The following is a 20499-nucleotide window of genomic DNA, read 5'->3' as shown; positions in this document are numbered from 1 at the left end:
ACTCTGAGTTTAATAGAAAGGCAACAGCCGACCATTGATGGTTCTAGGGAATTCTGGAGTGATTCCTAATTGGGAGGTGGGGGGTCCGAGTGGGGGCGGCCTCTGTGCATTTGAACAGTAAGGACAATGAGGTAGGAGGATGTCGGTCCGGGAGGTGGAGAGGAGAGAATAAAGCAGGGATCAGAGGGAGGGAATAGGGAGGGAGGGTCCCAGAGCTGAGAACCAGTAAAACACAGGGGTAACAGCCACCTTGGGAACTGCAGGCTGCTGGGGGCGGTGAGGGGGGTAGAGCCTGATACTTGGGGACGTGTGTGGGAATCACAGCTTGGGCTCAGTGACTAAAAGAAATCCGTTCGTAATTCTGCTGGGTCCAGGAAGGCACAGAGGAGCTGGGAGTGAGGGAGCAGGTGTTGGGGGGCGCTCTGTTGAGGGACACAGAGAGATTTGCCAGCTAGGCTAAGACTGGGGTTTGGGCAAGAAAATAATTTCATCAAGCAAGGAAGTGCAGGGTGATTCCCCCACCCCTGTTGTGTGTGTGTGTGTGTGTGTGTGTGTGTGTGTGTGTGTGTGTGTATACACGTGCATACTAAGTATATTCATTCATTCTTTTTTTTTTTCTTTTCTTTTTTTCGGAGCTGGGGACCGAACCCAGGGCCTTGCGCTTGCTAGGCAAGTGCTCTACCACTGAGCTAAATCCCCAACCCCTCATTCTTTCTTTAATTTTTAAGTTTCCTGAGTGTGTTTGCTGGACCAGATCATGCCTTTTACTCATGAGCTCCTGGGATAGATGATTTTCAAGGGTCCTGGGATTTTGTTTTTAAAGCAAGGAGTAGAGTGTGTGTGTGTGTGTGTGTGTGTGTGTGTGTGTGTGTGTGTATGTAATGTCAGTGAAGGAGGACCTGAGTTCAATGCTCAAAACCTAAAAAACAAAGCAAAACCCCAAACAAGAAAATCTTGGGTGTGGTGGTACTTGCTTTATAATATCAGTCATGAGACAGACAGACAGACAGACAGACAGACAGACAGACCCCTGAAGCTTGCTCATCCCTACTTGGTGAAATTTAGGGCAACAAGAGACCCTGACTCTGAAACACAGCTGGACAGCCTCTGAAGAACAATTCCTGAAGGTGACCTGTAGCTCACACACAAATATGCACAGATTCTCACATACAAACACCTGAGTGTACATGTGTGTGCGGGCACACATACACACACATACAAACCACATAACACATATACAACACACACATACAGAACACACATCACACCACATATACACATGTATACCATATACATATACCACACATACACATATACACGTGCACACATCACATACACACCACACACACACACATACACACCACTCCACACACATACCATGCATACTTCATATTTACCACATATCACACACACACACATACACACACATACACACAGAGCATACACCACACCACATATATACATGATGCCATATACATATACCACACCCACATACATGTGCACACATCACTTACACACCACACATATGTACACCACAAACACACACACACACCACAGACACGCACCACACACCACATACATACATATACACCATACACATACACCACAGATATCATCCCCCCCACACACAATAAACATGTATAGCTATGCACCCATATTCAACATACAAAAGAAAGTGTAAGGCCGAGGGTATGCGAGACCTTTGGAAGTGCACGGTGCTGATGGTAAGTTCACTGCTGAGCCGCTGCAGCTCCAGTGCCCATGTTTCTGGCCAGTGAGTTGTAAGTGACTGCTGCTTGTGTTGTTCCCGTGTCGGAGCATCTGTCAACTGCTTTGGAACTTTCTAGAACTCCTTCTCAGGGTGAACATGATTTTCTGAGGAGGACCAGGTGATGAATACTTCAGCTTTGCCGGCCATCCCTCACCACACACAGGTCCGTGGCAGCGCCTGTATGAACGAGTCTGGCTCTGTGTGTGTGTGTGTGTGTGTGTGTGTGTGTGTGTGTGTGTGTGTGTGGCGGAGGGGGGCGTTCAGTGGCAGGCTGGAGATGAAATCAGCTGGGAGAGTGTTTGCCCAGCATGTACAAAGCCCTGGATTCCACCCCCAGCACTGTATACACCAGGCACGGTGGTGCTCACCTGTAATCCCAGCATTCAGGAGGTAGAGGCAGGGAAATCAGCAGTTCAAGGTTATCTTCCGCTACATATCAAGTTCTAGGCCAGCCTGGGTTACATGAGTCTGGGGTGGGAGAGGCAGGGGGAGAAGGAGAGAGAGATTCAGTCATGAAAGCATGGGCCACATTCAGCCCGTGGGGTACAGTTTGTGGCCCCTTGGAGCAGCCACAAACCACTTTGGGACCAGTGATGTGCACACAGGGAATAGATTTTCATTTTCATTTTATTTTTGCCTTATTCTTTGAGAGTTGCTTACACACGTAACATGTATTTCAGTCATATTCACCACCTCTTTTGCCCCTTCAGTTTCTCCAGGACCCTCTTTCCACATCCTGAATCTCTCTCCCAATTCACCCCCCTTCCCCGTTAAATAACCCATGGAATTCAGTTAGTGCTGCCTATATATGCATAAGCATGGAGCCATCTATTCCAGCAAGGTCAACTAATCAGGGACCACACCCTGAAAGATCACCAGTTCTCCTTCCTCTGGCAGCCACTGACTGTCATTAACTCCTCAGCGAGGGAACTCACATGCCTCTCCTACTTCAACTAACTGAAGCTCTCCTCTGTGTGAGGTGTGTGTGTGTGTGTGTGTGTGTGTGTGTGTGTGTGTGTGTGTGTGTGTGTGTGTGTATGAGCACTGGGGCACATGTGGCTGTAAGATGACAACTTTGGGGAGTCAGCTGACCCTTTCCACCACAGGCATGGGACTGGGATTGAACTCAGGCCATTTGGCATGGCAGCAGATGGACATGCCCTCTAAGCCATCTGGTTGATTTAACTTTTACTTTTAAAGCAACTCTGGTCACTGCATCAGTAAACCTGCACCTATTTGATTTCTCCAAGGTGGAAAGGTACCAAATCTACTTCTGGTTTTTAAAAGAGACCTCTGTCTCAGGGAAGGTGGTTGGTATGAATCTCCAGACCCCATTTAGTGAAACTTACAACTATTGACCCCCAGCTGTGTGCTCCTGACTGTGCACACTTCATATTCCTTAAACAGGTCCCAGGGATGAGCAAACGTATCTCCTTGCATGAAGGACCTGAAAGCCAGGGTATGGGCCACAGGGGACACTGGTGTCAGAGGCCTCATCTCTACAGCTGGTTTCTGAAGGGCGTATCCTGCCTTCTCCTGTACGTAGGGCATTGCAATGTATCTTAGGGTTTTATTGCTGTGAACAGAGACCATGCCCAAGGAAACTCTTCTAAGGACAGCATTTAATTGGGACTGACTTATAGGTTCAGAGGTTCAGATCATTATCATCAAGGTGGGAACATGGCAGCGTCCAGGCAGGCATGGTGCAGGAGGAGCCGAGAGTTCTACGTCTTCATCCGAAAGTCGCTAGCAGAAGACTGGTTCTTCAGGCAGCTAGGAGGAGGGTCTCCAAGCCCACATAGTGACACACTTCCTCCAATAAGGCCACACCTCCTCCAACAAGGCCACACCTCCTAACAGTGCCACTCCCTGGGCCAAGTATATTCAAACCACCACATTCTACTCTCCGGCGCCCTTAGGCTTATTCAAACACATGGGTCTATGGGGGCCATACTTAGCCATAGCATAATGCAAAATACATTTTTTTTTGTCCAACTTCAAAATCCCCCATAGTCTCATCAATGTCCAAATGTCCAAAGTTCAAAGTCTTTTTTGAGATTCATGCAATCTCTTAGCTGTAATCCCCTATAAAATCAACATGACAAAGCAGATCATATGCCTCTAACCTCTCAGGTTATACATTACTATTCCAAAATGGCATAGTGAAGAAATACTGGAGAAAAACAAGACCCAAAAACTAGCTGGACAGACTCCAAACTCTACATCTCCATGTCTGATATCACAGCGGTCTTCAGATCTCCAACTCCCTTTTCAGTTTTTTATTTTTTGACTGCAACAAACTTCTTTCTCCTGGGCTGGTTCCACTCCTTATTGACAGCTTTTCTCAGCAGATAGGCCGTGGCTCTGGTATATCGAACATTTTGAGGTCTCCAAGGCAACTTCAACATTTCAGCTTCTTGTTCCAATGTCTGGGATCCACACATGATCTTCTGGGCTCCTCCAAAGGGCTTGGGTCACTTCTCCAGCTCTGCCCTCTGTAGCTAGCACTCCAGGCTCTGGTTGACTCCATTGCTTCTGCTGTTCTTGTTGATCCGCCTGTGGTACTAGCAACTCCAATTTCCTGGAGTTGTTTCCTGTAACTAGGCTTCACCAATAGCCTCTCATAGGTTCTCTTCATGGTGCCAAATCTCAACTTCCTCCTAGGACCCCTTCAGTCCTGTGCTGTCACCTGCAACTGAGGCTGCACCTTCAACTGTGGCCTTCCATGGCCTCTCCCAGTGCCAAGCCTCGGCTTCTCTTCATGACCCCTTTTCATGCCTTCAAAACCAGCACCACTGGGTGACTCTTATACATTACCAAGTCCAGCTGCAGCACGAGACACAACCTTGGCTATCTCTGGAACACAGCTTCTTTGTGTTCTCAGAAAACACTTCTCAGAAGATTTCACCTCAGTGATGCTGGTCTCTTCTTTTTAAAAAAGGTTTATTTATTTTTATTTATATGAGTACAGTGTAGTTGTCTTCAGACACACCAGAAGAGGACATCGGATCCCATAACAGATGCTTGTGAGCCACCATGTGGTTGCTGGGACTTGATCTCAGGATCTTTGGAAGAGCAGTCAATACTCTTAACCTCTGAGCCATCTCTCCAGCCCACTGGTCTCTTCTTAATCACCACTAATTTCTTAGCTTCAGTTAACCAGCATCAACTGTCCTTTCTATTCTGGACTCTAATGCCAAAGCCACATGGCTGAAGCTGCTGAGTTCTGCTGCTTGCTGGAGCTGAAACATGGCCCCCCCCCTTGTTCTATTACAGTATCACCAGCTTTCTGTTTTCCAACTCCTTCACTGCCTAAGCTTGGCTGTCCTGGATCTTGCTCTGCAGATTGACCTTGAACTCAGAGAGCTGCATGGATCTGGCTCCTGAATGCTGGGATCAAGTCGTATACCACTACACCTAGACTTAAGCTTTTCTTCACCTAGAACTTGCTCTCCCAGGCTGACTTCAAACTCAGAGATCTGTTTGTCTTTGTCTCCTGGGATTAAAGGTGTTTAATTAATTTACCTCCATGCCTGGGCTAAAGTTTTCACAGCCCCTGTTCCTCAATATTTGGATCAAAAGCCTTCCATTTCTGGATTGTAGTTCATTCCAGATTAAAAGTCCTTAGTTTGACTGCAAGCACAAACAGTAAGCTTGGCTGGGTGGGATCTTACCCACGTTCACCACTCTCTTAATCTGTGTATTTCCTTGAACAAAAAAAAATTCAGCTCCATTCTACTTTCTTGTGCCCCTGTTTTCTTTGACTCATGCATTTTGTGCTTTTCCTTTTGAAGCTTGCTCTGCTTGATCTAAATGCTTTTCATGAGACCTAACTAGAGAACAAAATCTCTGCTGGGATTTTTTTTTGAGACTTCCTTTATCAATGCAATTAATATAAATCTATTCACCTTAGCCTCAGATAGACTCTTTAAACACAGTCAAAAAGCAGCCACATTCCTCACCAACATATCACAAGAACAGTCATGGCCACATACTAAAATTCTTTCCCTCTGAAACCTCTAGAGCCAGGCTTTCACAGTCCAGATTACCCTCAGCAACAAAGTCTTCCATGTTCCTACTAGGATAATCAATGAAGCCCTACTTCATTGCTTTCTCAATCCAAAGTCCCTAAATCCACATTCTTCCAAGCAAAAGCATGATCAGGCCTATCACAGCAATATCCCAGTCTCTGGTACCAAACTTGTCTTAGGGTTTTACTGCTGTGAACAGAGACCATGACCAAGGCAACTCTTATAAGGACAGCAATTTAATTGGGGCTGGCTTACAGGTTCAGAGGTTCAGTCCATGATCATCAAGGCAGGAACATGGCAGCATCCAGGCAGGCATGGTGCAGGAGGAGCTGAGAGTGCTACATCTTCCTCTGGAGGCAAACAGGAGAAGACTGGCTTTCAGCCAGAGTGTGAGCGGCTAGTGCGGGAGGGATCACTGTAAGGTTCCCAGGGGAGATGAGGAAGATATGCAGTTACTATGCGCTGAGAAGTGTGTTCAGCATGGAGGGGAAAGGTGGGTTCCTAGAGGCTTGCCCCGTTCCTCCCAGATGGGAGAGCCCAGCAGTGCTCTCTAATGGCAAGCTAGATAAAGAGCTTCCAGGGGTCAAATGTTTGATGGTGCGGAGGCTTGCAGGTGAGTCTGTTCAGGTCTGATGGGAACATCAGGAGCTGGGAATGGACAGCAGGTGTTGCTGAGGAGACCATGTTGCTCTGTCCAGGGGCTGAGCTGGGCTGGGCAGAGTCCTCCTCATGACTTCTGAAGACCTGGAAGCAGAGGCCAGTTGCATGAGGTAGCTTGCCAGTAGACTAATGAAGGGTGTGTCAAGGGACAGGTATGGCTGGAACCATTAGAACTCAGTTACAGTCTTTGTGGTAAACAGGGTGGAGTTGGAGATGGTAGTGGGAGTTGGCGACAGAGGTTCTCAGGTTGTCCTGAAATGGTACCATTGTTGACACTTCAGCCTCTACTGTGGCTGTCCCATTTTCTTATCCCTGCATCTTGCTGACTTAGGTGTGTGTGTGTGTGTGTGTGTGTGTGTGTGTGTGTGTGTGTGTGTATTGCACGGAGGCCAGAGGAGGACGTAGCTCTGTCTTTCTACCTTCGACCCTTTGAGACAGAGTATGTTACTGAGCCTGGAGCAAGGCTGGCAGCCATTCAGTTCAGTGAGCCCCCCCACCCCAGTCACCAAGCCTCATAGCCTTTTTATGAGGGTGCTTTTATGCCACTTTTTATGTGGGTGCTCAAATCCAAACTCAGGTCCTCGTGCTTGCATACCAAGCACCCCAACCCCACTAAAGCCATCTCTTCAGCCCCATCCCTAGCACCCATTTCCCCAAGGCTTCCCGAGAGCACACCTTCCTTTTCATCATTAAATCAGATCCTTTGTGGGCCTCACTCACTCTGAATGGTGTTGCTTGAGCACTCCGCTGTCCCTGACTTTCCCTGAGCTCTTGGCTGGTAGTCTGGACTCTTAAGGCTAGGATACGGCTGAACCAGCTGGAGACCATCAAGTCCAGCATCCACCAGTATAATAATGCTGGCACTGGATTTGAGAGGAACCATCTCTATTGAGGGCTAGTCTCAAGGGGAGTCACCCACATGGTGACTGGGAAGTTCACACAGTCTGATGGAGGCCACTGTTTCCATTCCTCCCTCTGAAGACAAGCAAGGCTGCTGCTTGTCATTTTCATCCTGAAAGTTCCTGAAGCTCCTTCACATCCTGTTCCTCTCAGAGAGTTATTTTTGATCTAGCTCCTGCATTTTTCATTAACAGAACAAGAAGGGGTGTTGTCTCCTCCCCTCCCAAGTGGCATAATCTCAGTTATGAGACTGCTTATGGCAAAGGGCTTCCAGACACATCTGAATAATAAAAGGAGTCCAGTAAGGTGATCTTGTTGATGGGTGATGCCAGTGCTGGACCAGAGTCCTCAGCTGGGGCAGCACCAGCCACATCCACAGTAGTGGAAGGTTCTTTAGCCTTCTGCCAGCAGGTCTTGCCTTCTCTAAACTCAGACACAGATTTGAAGCCCGAGAGTCTGATGGAGGAGGTCTCGCTCAGTCAGGCTCTGATACCCCCGTGCTTGCTGTAGATAGCTATGCTCATAGCAGGAAGACAGAATGCTGCCACCCACAACATGTGTTATGGCGGTCCATCATGATACAGAGCCTCTCCCTGTTTAGCTGGAGACACCCTCAGATCAGCCCGTGGCTAAGCACAGAGGGACATGGACTCAAGGCTGTTCACCCCCTGCTGATGGCTTCAAGAGAAGACAGATGGATAGATGTCTGTGTTTGAGAAAGAACCAGTCCCTCTCTTTTGACAGAGGACACCGGGAGTCCTGCTCTGTCACTCCATGCTTAGTCCCTCACTGAACTTGTTACTGCCTCTCATCCAGCAGCCCTCAGCAGCCCTCCTGTTTCTGCCCACCACAGCTCTGTGGTTGTAGGTAGGTGTGCAGCCACACCTGGCTTCTTACAGGGGTGCCGGGGATTTGAACTAAGGTCCTTGTGTTTCCATAGCAAGCGCTGCCTTTACTCACTAAGCCACAAAGCGTCTACTCACTCGATCGCGGCGCTGGGCATGTTTGGGCGTCATGTGCCTTTCAGGGTTCAAATACCATCCTTCCGTTCATTTATAGAACTTTCCCCCTCTTTGTGCTGGGAGCTTCTCAAAGTTTCGACTGATAAAATCCGTTAAAATTCCCGTTGCATTTTTCTCTGTTTAGGGTTGCGGTGTCCTGGGCTGGGTGTCTTTGCAAAATCATGGCCATGCATTCGCAGGGAAAATCGTGCGAAAAAGCAGGTCCCTCGGTAGCAGCTTCGGAGCCTACTTCTTGGCTTAGCAGGAAGCTGTGGGGTCATGGATCTGTCTCCGCTGCCGAGAGGATCAGAGTGAGAGAGACACAGTGCAGAGCAATGCATCCCATTCTTGCTGGACGCTGGAAACATCTCCCTCACGCCCAGCCAATCCCAAAGCTGATTGATAACCGGAGTCAGCTGACCTTCAGCATTGAGGTGCGCGGGACTGAGTCCGCCTGGAGCAAGGTCAGGTGCCTGCCACATAAGGCCTCTCTCTTTAGCGTTTGGATTGGAGGATGCGCAGGAAGGAGCCATGGCTGCTTCTCCATGGGCTCGCACGGTTATAAACACTTGATCTCTTCAGCCCCTCCAACGATGTAGATGGCGACACTGCTGCCGCGCCTGGCTGACTCTGGGCCTCTTGGCAAAAGTCTTTACATGGCTTTGTAAGCGTCTCGGGTCAGAGCCCGTGTTGCCCTTGTGTCTGTAATGACTTCCATAACCTCTGATACTGAGCAGCAGGTGGCCACTGCTAAAGACCCAACCTCCCTCCAGAGGGAAAGCTGGGTCAAATTGCCCAGCAGTCATTATTGACTCTATATCATCGTGACATCAACATGAGTTCTGGAGTGGACTCCAGCGCCAGCCTGTTAGAGGGTGAGCCCACATTCCATTTGGCAACAGACAGTGGTTCTGCTGAGCCACGCAGACGCTCTCAGTTCAGTCACAGCAGTTTTGTGCTGGAGAAGGAGGGCACCTTTTCCATGGCTGTCTCATTAATGAAGTCCCGCTTATTTTATTGCTTTTATTGGCTACGCTCGGCGGTGCCCTTTGGCTTGAAATGAGTTTCCAGACTGTCTCTTGGACGTGCAGTCATCATGATTGGAAAGAGCTTTGGGATGGCTAGCTCTTCCTGGACTTTACAACCCAGCCATGGGAAAATCTTTACTGTCTTTTAAAAAAACGATTTATTCATTTTTATTTCACGTGCATTGGTGTTTTAGCTGTATGCATGTCTGTGTGAGGGTGTCGGATCCTCTGGAACTGGAGTTACAGACAGGTTGTGTGTGTGTGTGTGTGTGTGTGTGTGTGTGTGTGTGTGTGTGTGTGTGCTGGGAATTGAACCTGGGTCCTCTGAAAGGACAGTTAGTGCTCTTAACCACTAAGCCACCTCTCCAGCCCACTGACCTTTACTGTCTTCTGTCTTAAATCAGTTGTGTTCTACTAACTTCCAACATCTTCCACAACTCCTACCACTGTCTCACACAGGCTGAAGCCATCCACAGTCTGAGGCCCGCTCCTAGCTCTGCTACCAGAGACCCGGGGACCCTTCGATATGTTGTTAAATAATTCTGGGTCTCAGTTTTTCTTGTAAAACTACCATGTTCACGTTCTTATTCAAATGTCGATCCTTTTTTTGGCCCTAGGAATAGAACAGTGGGTTTAGATAGGGCTCTTGATGGCCAGGACTTTGCAATTTTTATTTATTTTTGAGATGGGGCTTCACAGTGTAGCCATGGCTGGCCTGGAACTCACAGAGATCCTCCTGCCTCGGCTTCCCAAATGCTGGGGTTAAAAGCATGTGCAACCATGCCTAGCTTAGGTGTTTGTATTTTGGTAGAATAGACAGATGATGGGTCTATGATATCCTCAGTGGATAAAACCGCTTGCTATAGAAACCCGAAGACCCGAGTTCAATCCCCGGGACCCATATAAACAAGCCGAGTCTGATGGCAAGCAACTGTGATCCCAGAAGATGGGATTGCCCAAAAGCTCATGAGTCTGCTAGGCTGGAATGGACAGCATGGTGGAAATGAGAGAGACTCTGCCTCAAGGTCAAAGTGGAATGAGAGAACCGGCTTCCAGAATCTGTCCTCCGACCTCCACATGTACACTGTGCCATGTGAACTGCCCCTGCCCTATCCTACCCTACCCTCACAGCACTGCAATCAAGCCCATGAGGAAGGTAGACTCAGGGACACTGCGGACGTGACACTGAGGAGAGCCTGAATAAAGACAAGGAGCTGATCTGCAAAGTCTAGAGGAGAGCTCTGCAGGCAGAGGGAAGGGCAGCCCATCAGGGAGGCTACCCTAGGCCATTGGGCCTCAAGATGGTTGGAAGTTGGTCCAGCCTTTCTACAAGAGCGGGCCTATGACTTTCTTAGACTACTGAGTCTCTGGCAGCTCTGCTGAGCAGGTAGGGGGTCTCTTCTTTATCCTTTCCCTCCCTACCATTTCTCCCCTCCTCTTTTCCATTCATTCTCTTCCCTCTCTCTCCGCTGTAATTTTTATTTTGTATATGTTGTGCACTGGGATGTGTGTGCATGTGCCATAGCATAAGGAGGTCGGAGGACAACCTTTAGGGATGGATTCTCACCTTCTGCCATGTAGGTCCTGGGGATGAGACTTCAGTTGTCTGGCTTGGAAGCATAGTGAGTGCTTTTGCCTGCTGAAGTATCTTGCTGGCTCCTACTGGTCTCTTAATGTGTCATCGTCCAGCCTTAAAACCCAGAGGCACCTGCACCTGGCCTTTCAGACTGTGTCCTGAAGCTTTTCCAGGGTAACCCGTGTCAGTTCAGGCTTCTTGTTCCTTGTCTATGGGTCTTGCATCCACACAGAGGTATGGCTTTTGCTGGGAATGCCTTATGCTGGGTTACGTCTTACCCTAGTTCTCTTTGCTGGGTACTCTGTGGAGGTCAACCTTGAGGTCCCCCCCAGTGCCTGTCTTGTCCCTTCTGTTGCCTGCTCCCACTGCACAGATAAACTGCCTGTAGAAGAGAAAGGAGGACTTGTGTCTGGTTCCCAGCACCCCCATCAGGTGGTTCACAACCAATCTGTAACTCCAGCTGCAGAGGACGGGAAGTTTCACCCTTTCAGGCACCTGCACCCACTTGCACATACCCCATCCACATGCATACAATTCAAAATGAAGTTATCTTTTTAAAAACAGAGTCACCATTCACTTAATATTTTTAGTGAGGTGTGATGGGAAAAAAGTCCAGTTATTCTGGATTGCATATTGATATTGTTCTAATTGATGACATCAATTCAGAGAAGACATCGGTCACTAAGCAATTAATGCCCTCAGCAGCAACAGTTCAGACCCTTCTAATGATGACATCCAACCTTGCATTGTCTACCTGGTATCCACACATTGTAAGATTACAGACCTGCTGCTATAGGATGCTGCCCCTTTAAGAGGCTAGATGCTGCAGCCTTTATTTGTCCTATCTAGTTCCTTCCAGACCCTTCATTCCTATCTATCATTCTCCTGACTCCTAGTGCATAGGCTAGATCACAAGGCACAGAAACTATAGGAGCATTTGCCCTGATTCCATTGGATTAAAGCTCTTTGCCTAGTCAGGACTCTGTCCCATTGCCTATGGCATGGTGCCATCACTTCCCTACTAAAACCCTTATCTGAAGGACAATTCATTTCAGCACCTTTCACCCAAACCTAAAGATGTCGTCTAACATCCTTGAATTGCTCAGTGGCGATGTCCCTGCTGACTCGAACAGGGCCAAACAGTGAGAGATGCTTGCCAGGAGGCTGGTCTGGCCTTTTACCACTCTGTGGCCCTGTGACTCAGACTACCTACCTGATGGACAGGCTCTGGCTCCTAGACCCCTCTGCAGTGACATCTAACTTATCTTCCATATTTGTAAACCTTGTTAGAGTTTTCAACTAATGTAGTCTGTGGAGGGACATCTGGTAAACCTCTTAGTCACGACCCCTTTCAAAATCAACCCCTTCTCCTCTTTTTCTGTCTCTCTGTTCCCCTTTCTGAGTTCTCATAAAGCCTAGGATAGCCTCCAGCTTGTGATCCTCCTGTCTCAGCTTCCAGAGTGCTGAGATTACAATAGCATTTCTTCATGTCTGATGCAATGACTTCCTCTCATTAATTTTTCTTGGTGAAGTTTTTTATGCCCTAATACTGGCCGTGTTGTCAGTCCACATTGCCATGTGAGAGGCTCCCTTCTCAATTGCCTGTGGGAGTGCCTTGATACCAAAAACACTGGTACATTGCCTCAGTTTACTTGGTTGTCCAGGCTCGTGACATGATATATTTTGGTGGTATCTAGCTTAAGATGTCTGAGTGACATAGATGGCCATTCAAGATGTTTTAGATTTTTGTCATTGTATCCACAAGCCTGCCTTTCCCCACAATAGCTGGACAACCTGTCAATCACTCTAGTTTTATCCCCACCCCTCCCAATACATACAAGTCAGGTGCTATCAACAGTATCCACTTGGGAACAACTTTGCTGTGGGAATGTGGGTACTATAGTAATCTGTGAGCATATTGAGTCAAGGGGAAGTGTGTGTGTGTGTGTGTGTGTGTGTGTGTGTGTGTGTACAGTGATATTCATGTATATGTAGGCATGCATGCACCAGTATGTGCATATATTTGGAGAACAGAGGAGAACTTTGAATGCCATTTCTCAGGAGCCACCAATCTTTTTTGGGGGCAGGGGGGCTGGCCTTGTCACTTACTGTCCTAGAACTAGTCAATTAGTCCAGGCTATCTGTCTGTTGAGCCCTAGGGATCCACCTGTCTCTGCCTCCCCAGTGCTCAGATTTCAAACTCCATGCTTTCATGTCTGGCTGCTTAAAAATATGGATGCTGGGGACCAGTTCAGATCCTCATGTTTGTGTGGTGAGCATTTACTAACTGAGTCATGTCTTCAGCTCTGGGTGAAAGTTTTAAAGGCAAAAAACGAGGAGGATATTTCAAAGCAATAATTGTTATCTGCAGTAATGGATAACAAGAGCAGTCCCAGTCTAAGACTGAGCAGATCCCCACTCTACAGGGATCCTTGCAGAAGGGCTTGCCATGAAAGGCGACAGGGGCTTGTGTGCAAGCCTGTGTACCTGGTAGAGTCCTCTCAGGCATCACGTGTCAAGATCCCCCTCCTCTACAAACTCCTGGAATTATTGACTCTGCTTCTGCTTGGAGTGACAGAAGTGACTCCATTTTGATTCCAACACCTGTCACCCTCTTTTACATTTTTACCTCAGCCTGCTTGAAGCTCTGGGAACAAGCGGCCTCTGGCATGTGGGTGGAGAGGCAGGCTGTCGGAGGGCAGCTCAGAGCATGGTGGAAATCACCCTGTTCTCTATTATTGGTGGGAAAAGGAAAAAGAAATATAGTTCCTTCCAGGGAGCAGTCACCAAGGCAGCTGGAGCACTAAAGCAGGGCTCGAGGGATGGGTTTGTATTCTTCCTCTGCTGAGCTTTTCTTACTGCTGTGAACATCCTGGCCACACCCAGGAGCTACTGCCAGGTTACAAGCTGCTCCACAGCCAGCCAGGTCACCATCTCTGCATCATGGACACCTCACAGGCTGCTGACCAGCAGAGGGACAGAGACTCTATAGGTACAGGTCTTACTGTGTAGCCCAGGTTGGCATAGAACCCAGGACTCTCTTGCTTCTGTGTCCTGGATGAGTGCTGGGATCTTGGACATGCACCATCGTTCCTGAAGGAGGTTCTTTGTAATGGAGGAGGGAAGATGGAAGTCTTGAATATGAAGCTGGGTTTTCTCTAGTCTCATTACCTGGAGCTGTAGAAGGTCCATCTTGGTAGACTGTGTCACCTAAGACCTCTGTGAAGTTCAGCTCATTGTGAATGTCTGTGGCAGGCCCAGGGAGGCTTAGGTGCTTAACTCCCCAGAGGGAGATGCTTGAACCTGACCTTGCTTTGCAGTTCAGGTTGACCTGAGAGTTCTGTGCTTCTCCTGCCTCTGCCTCCCGAGTGTTGAACTACAGGTCATTGTATGTCTGTGCTTCATGCTGCCTGAGGAAGATGTCTGATACCTCTCCCTTTTGGTGGTGGGACTTCCATAGTCTTTATAGTCAAGTGTTCCAGCCCCTGCTTTCCATTTCATCCCCTTGGATGAGGGGATGGTGTGTGGAAATACCTAGAAGTGCTGAGTCATATAGTAATTCTGTGGTGTGTGTGTGTGTGTGTGTGTGTGTGTGTGTGTGTGTGTGGTCTAGGACTCACATATGCTAGTTAAGCGCCCTACTACTGAGCCACGCCCCCAGCCCCTCACTGGGGGATTCTAGGCAGGTGCTTTACCACTGAGCCACGCCCCCAGCCCCTCACTGGGGGATTCTAGGCAGGGGCTCTACCACTGAGCCACACCCCTAGCCCCTCACTGGAGGATTCTAGGCCAGGAAAGCATCGCTGGGATTCTGGTTTAATATCAACCTTGTTAGATGGAGGCAGCCATCAATCCCTGAATATGATGATGATAATCGAAACCACCACCATCACCACTGTCACCCCCACCACCACCATCATCATCACTGCTATCACTACCATCTTCATCACCACCATCAGCATCACCACCATCACCACCACCACCACCATCATCATTGCTATCACTACCATCATCACCATCACCACCATTGCTATCATCACCACCATCATCAACACCACCATTAGCATCACCACCATCATCACCATCATCACCATCATCATCACTATCACCACCATCATTACCATAACATCACTATCATCACCATCATCATCATGATGACAATCGTCATCATCGCCACTATCATCACCATCACCACCATCACTACCATCATCACCACCATCCCCACCATCATTACCATCATTACCACCACCACTACCACCCCTATCATCATCACTGCTATCATTAACATCATCACCGCCATCATCACCATCATCACCATCATCATCACCAGCACCACCACCATCATCACCATCACATCACTGTCATCACCATCATCATCATCATCATGACAGTCATCATCACCACCACCACCATCACCAACATCACCATCTTCACTATTTTGCTATTTATCAGCCAAGCCCTCTGCTTCTCATTGGGTTTTGAATAAAATCTAAATAATATCCATCCTTTAAAAAAGGTGTTATATATTTCATATTCATCAGGAGGTGTCTGAATGGATCATGAAAAGATTCAAAGTCAATAGAGATCTTATAATTTTAAAAATTCACAGTGAGAAAACTGAGCCACACAGACAGCGGGCAATGCAGTTCATTGCGATTTACGGAGCACATTTTCAACATCCCATGCAATGCACCTTTTCTTATAAGAGAAAGTTCTAGAAAATCCTGTAGTTAACATAGTCAAACGTTTCTTCGCTACTTTTTTTTTTTCTCTTAAGAACAGTCCTTCGGTGGCCCTTTCCCCAAGAATCTAAAATTTTGTCTTTTCTCACTTGAAGGTAAAATTTATTTTGGTGTTGAATTCTTACGTTCTTTCGACTTTAACGATCAGCTTCTAAGGTCTTGAGATGAACTCTCAACACACTCGTTTGGGGATTTCGAGTTGTTTTAGTTGTTTTTAAAGCTTAAAAAGTTATTTACTCATGGGTTTGTGCTTATGCATGTATGTATGTGTAGAAGTCAGCGGGCTCTTAGGGGTCCGTTATTGCCTTCTGACATGTGGGTTCCCTGCTGCTGAGGGGTCTTGCTCAAGTATTTACTATTTCTATTCACTTATTTGTACACTTGTGTATTGTAGAGGGATCGTCTTGTGTAGTGTATGGGTGCATCACCTGTCAATTAAAAAGCCCATGGCCAATGGCTTAGGCAGGAAATAGAGGTAGGACATGAAGAAGGGAAAGAATTTGGGGATAGAAAAGAGGCAGGGAGAGGAACCAGAAAAGACGTGAGGAGACAGACACATGGGACCTGAGCACAGATAAAGCCACGTGGCAAAATGTAGGTTAAAATAAATGGATTATCTCTAGTTATGATCTAGTCGGAGTAAAGCCTCATTATATGATCAAGGTATTTGTAAATATAATTTGCGTCTGAGTCTTATTTCTGGGAGCACGGGCCTGGAGACAGAACTGGGGTCTAACTTCAACAGTGCGTGAATGCATGTGTGTATATCATAAGCACTCGTGTGTGTGTGTGATTTGTTTGCGTGTGCGTGTGCATGTGTGTGATGTGTATGTGTGCATGCACGCCCTGGTACACAGGTGGAAATCAGAGGACAACTTGTGTAAGTTGGGCTTTTCCTTCCCCCATCTGAGTCCAAGGGGATTGAACTCAGGTCATCAAGCTTGTCAATGAGCGTCACTACCCACTGAGCCGTCTCACCCGTCCTACTTCCTTCTGTAAGAGCAAGCTCTTTAGCTTCCACACATGGGAGACAGCGAGTTCTATTTATTTCCCTCAGTGCCTGGATTTCTTCTTCGAAGTCCTCTCTTGCCATATGGGCATCAGGATTAGGACCTTAAGTCACTGGACCTGCTTTGCATAGACCAAGGGGCGGGGACATGACCAGCCAATCAGCGGCTGAGTCAAGAAGATAGACACAGACTTGGTCCAGGCAGCTTGGCAGGCTCCCTGTACCTGGGCCACTGACTGAAACTTTTCAGTCACACTGTGCAGACTCTCTGAGGGTCCTGTTTTCAGCTTAGGTTTGAAAACGGTTAGTTAGCTCGGGTCCTCCAGAAATGCCAACAAAATTTGCTCCACGAATCCGCTGTTGTAAACCAGATCTGACTGACGTAGGATGCTTCCATATGGAGCGGATGTAGGGTGCCTGACCCAGGGTGCTCAGAGGGATGGGCTGGGGGAGTCGGTATAAATGTGGGATGATGGGGCTTTTAATTTTAGACTATGAGACTATGAGACAGGGTTTCATGGATCTGTTCGGGCTGGCCTTGAGTTCCCTCTGTCACCCAGAAAAGACTTAACGATCCTCCCTCCCGCTTCAGCTGCCCAAATAGCTAGGATCACAGCCTGTGCTGCTAAACTTGGTCACTAGACTGTTTTTACTGGGGCTAGAGGTCAGACTCTCAGAGACCAGGCTGGCTGCATCCGGCTTGGATGTTCTGCTTCCACGGCTTCCATTTAACTGGTGGTTCATTTTGTTTTGTTTTGTTTTTGGTTTTTTCAAAACAGGAGTTCCCTGGCTGTCCTGGAACTTGCTCTATAGACCAGGCTGGTTCCGCACTCAGAGATCTGCCGGCCTCTGCCTCTTGAGTGCTAGGATTAAAGGCATCACCCCCTCTCCCCAGCTGGATGTTCATTTTTTTTTTTTTACGTCTGCAAAGTGAACGGGCGTAGCATGACTCCCTTTTCTTTCCTTCCCTTGGAAGCCCTCTGCGTCTCCTCTCACATTCTCATTTGACCGGTTCCGCTAGCAGCTTTAGTTGCAGAGTGCTCTGTGCTCTGTGTTCCCCTGACCACTTAGCAATATGAGCTCCATGGATTGGAACCAGCTGCCAGACGGCCTCTCAGCCCTTTATGACCTTCATAAAGGTCTAACTTCTCTTCTTGCCTCGTGGCAAACCCAGGACCCAGAGGAAGTGGAGCTCTCTAAGTCTTTATCACACAAAAATAATTTATTATGTGTTTCTGAAAACTTGCCCCAAGACCTGAATGTAGAGCTTGCCTAGGGGCACAGCTAGGTGCTAGAACACTTGTCTACTGCGCACAAGGCCCTGGAGAAGATGAGAAAACCCCTCTCTCTTCTCTCTGTCCCTCTTGACAGGTATAGGTGGAGTGGGCAGAGGTATGGGATGCATAAAACAGAGGCAGGAACATCACTTACACATAGCTTATTCATCCCTCCAAGTCTTGAGACACGCCTAGTTTAAACACAGTTTAAATACACACACAATACACAATACATATATATGTAATATACAAATATATACACACAACACTGACACACACATATACTCTCAGACACACAAATACATACAGATATACATTATGATATGCATGTGCATATACATATACATATGCACACACAGATACATATGACAGACACACATATACATATGCATACACACACATATATACACACATATACATTATACATATAAATATGCATGTACATGTACATATATATGTGCACACAGGCACACAGACACATACATAACATATATATACACAGACATATGCATATATACACATGTGTGTATATATACACACAGATACACATGACATACACAGACACACATACATATATATGCATATATAAGCATATATAAACATAGATATACTTAATACAGGCACACATAATATACATATGCATATACACAGGGACATACATGACATAGACACAGACAGACACACATATATACACATATACATTTTACATATACATTATACATATGAATATGCATATACATGTACATATACATATATCATACACATATACATACATATTATATACATGTGCATACACATGTATACACAGACATACATGACATTGACGCAGACACATATACATATATATATATGTGTATATACCCAGACACCATGACACAGACACACATGTACATATATATACACACATGCATATACATATATACACATATGCACATATATATACACATAAATACACACATGCACACACAGACACACACACACTTCAGTTCTGAGAACCTGGACAAAAGGCACGTCCATTGCGTCCCTAGTGGGAGAGTGGAGTGCAAAGTCGGGTGTGAGCCTGCTCACCGACGCCCACCTCCCTTTACATCCTGTCCTTGCAGTGGTTCAGCCTCAGTGCATCTTGAGTTAAACCACTCGCTTGTCGCCATCCTGCCCCGTGCCGTGCCATGCTGTGTGGGCCATCGAGGCTGTGGGGCGGCACTGTCTGGAAGTAAACATTCGCCTTGGGGGCTGGGGAGATGGCTCAGCCTTGCAGAGCGCTTGCTGCTCTTGTTGCAGCCACCCACATTGGACAGCTTACAACCACCTGTAACTCCAGCTACCGGAGAATCCAGAACCTTCTTCTGGTCTCCAAGGGAACCTGCATGCGTATGGTTCAAATAAATCCAAGCAGGTACACATAACCATGAAGAGAATAAACATTTTAAGACAAAACAAAACCCTTTCTCTGCTCTTTGCTGGCTATGTGACACTGACGTCCTTGGGAGAGTGACTGAGAAACCTATTTTGAGTTTTTTTTTTTTTTTTTTTTTTTTTTTTTTTTTTTTTTAATTTACCAGAGTAAGGTGGCTGATCTTATATAAGCCTGCATGGTTACAGTGGCAGAAACTTCTGGGCCAGAGAGAACATGTCTTTTTCAGTGTCCTGCAGATCTGCATGGTGCCTAGAAGCTTTGAGAAGCCATGTCAGAGTCTCGAAGGACTGTGAGGTTGTTCTAGGCCCCTCTCCACTCCATGAACATTATTTTGCCTCCTAAATACAATAATTTTCAGGGCTCTGAGAATTCTAAGCTTTCTTGCTGGTGTCAGAAGACAAATGGGCTCATTTGCTGGCTGCCCTAAGGCCTCTTGATTGTCTTAACAGCTTCATTGGGCTTAATGGTGGCCTGGCTGCGGGTGAATCGTCGCTGATGAACGTTACACTTAGGTCGTTTGCCCATCAGAAGCTAAGGAGATTTTGAGTGGGAAACGAACAACCGCACACCCCAAGGAGTCTGACCAGCACTGTTCTCTTCCCCCACCAGAGGGTGGTGACTGGAACATTTACCCGGAGGTTGTAGAGCGCCTGTGTTCTATTTCTTATAATTGCAGGCCAAACTATTCTCCTCTCTCTTCTTTGAAATTCTATACAACCGCCCTCCAGAACTCTTTATTAGATAGCTTTGGTAGATGTTGGTTTATTTTGTCTTTTTTTTTTTTAAAAACACATTCATTTATTGTGTTTGTATGAGTGTGGTCATGCGTACGACATGGTGTGTGTGTGTGTGTGTGTGTGTGTGTGTGTGTGTGTGTGTGTGTGGTGTGTAGGCAAGAGGACAACTTGTAAGAAGTCAGTTCTCTCCTTTTGCCATGTGGGCCCTAGGGATTGAACTCAGGTCCTTAGGCTTGGCCACAAGCTCCTTTAACCAGTAAGCCGTCTTGCCAGTCTAGATGTTGGATGGTTACAAGATCCTTAGTTACTCAGAGGAAAACCAAGGATGCTCTTTCTTCCCTGGGTCTGAG

The 20499-nt window shown here is 47.1% G+C and overlaps 1 protein-coding gene and 1 long non-coding RNA gene across 2 annotated transcripts in view; one reads left to right on the top strand and one right to left on the bottom strand.

Annotated features, from left to right (window-relative positions):
- The window catches only part of Tmem132b (transmembrane protein 132B), a 263288-nt gene that overhangs the window by 133169 nt on the left and 109620 nt on the right, over positions 1–20499 (top strand).
- LOC134481289 (uncharacterized) overlaps positions 1–20499 on the bottom strand; it is a 31288-nt gene that overhangs the window by 10518 nt on the left and 271 nt on the right. The gene's annotated exons all lie outside the window — the stretch shown is intronic.

This window comes from Rattus norvegicus, chromosome 12 (genome assembly GCF_021556685.1).
Source record: "Rattus norvegicus strain SHRSP/BbbUtx chromosome 12, alternate assembly SHRSP_T2T, whole genome shotgun sequence".
Classification (NCBI taxonomy): domain Eukaryota; kingdom Metazoa; phylum Chordata; class Mammalia; order Rodentia; family Muridae; genus Rattus; species Rattus norvegicus.
This window is presented reverse-complemented; position numbering and strand designations above follow the sequence as displayed.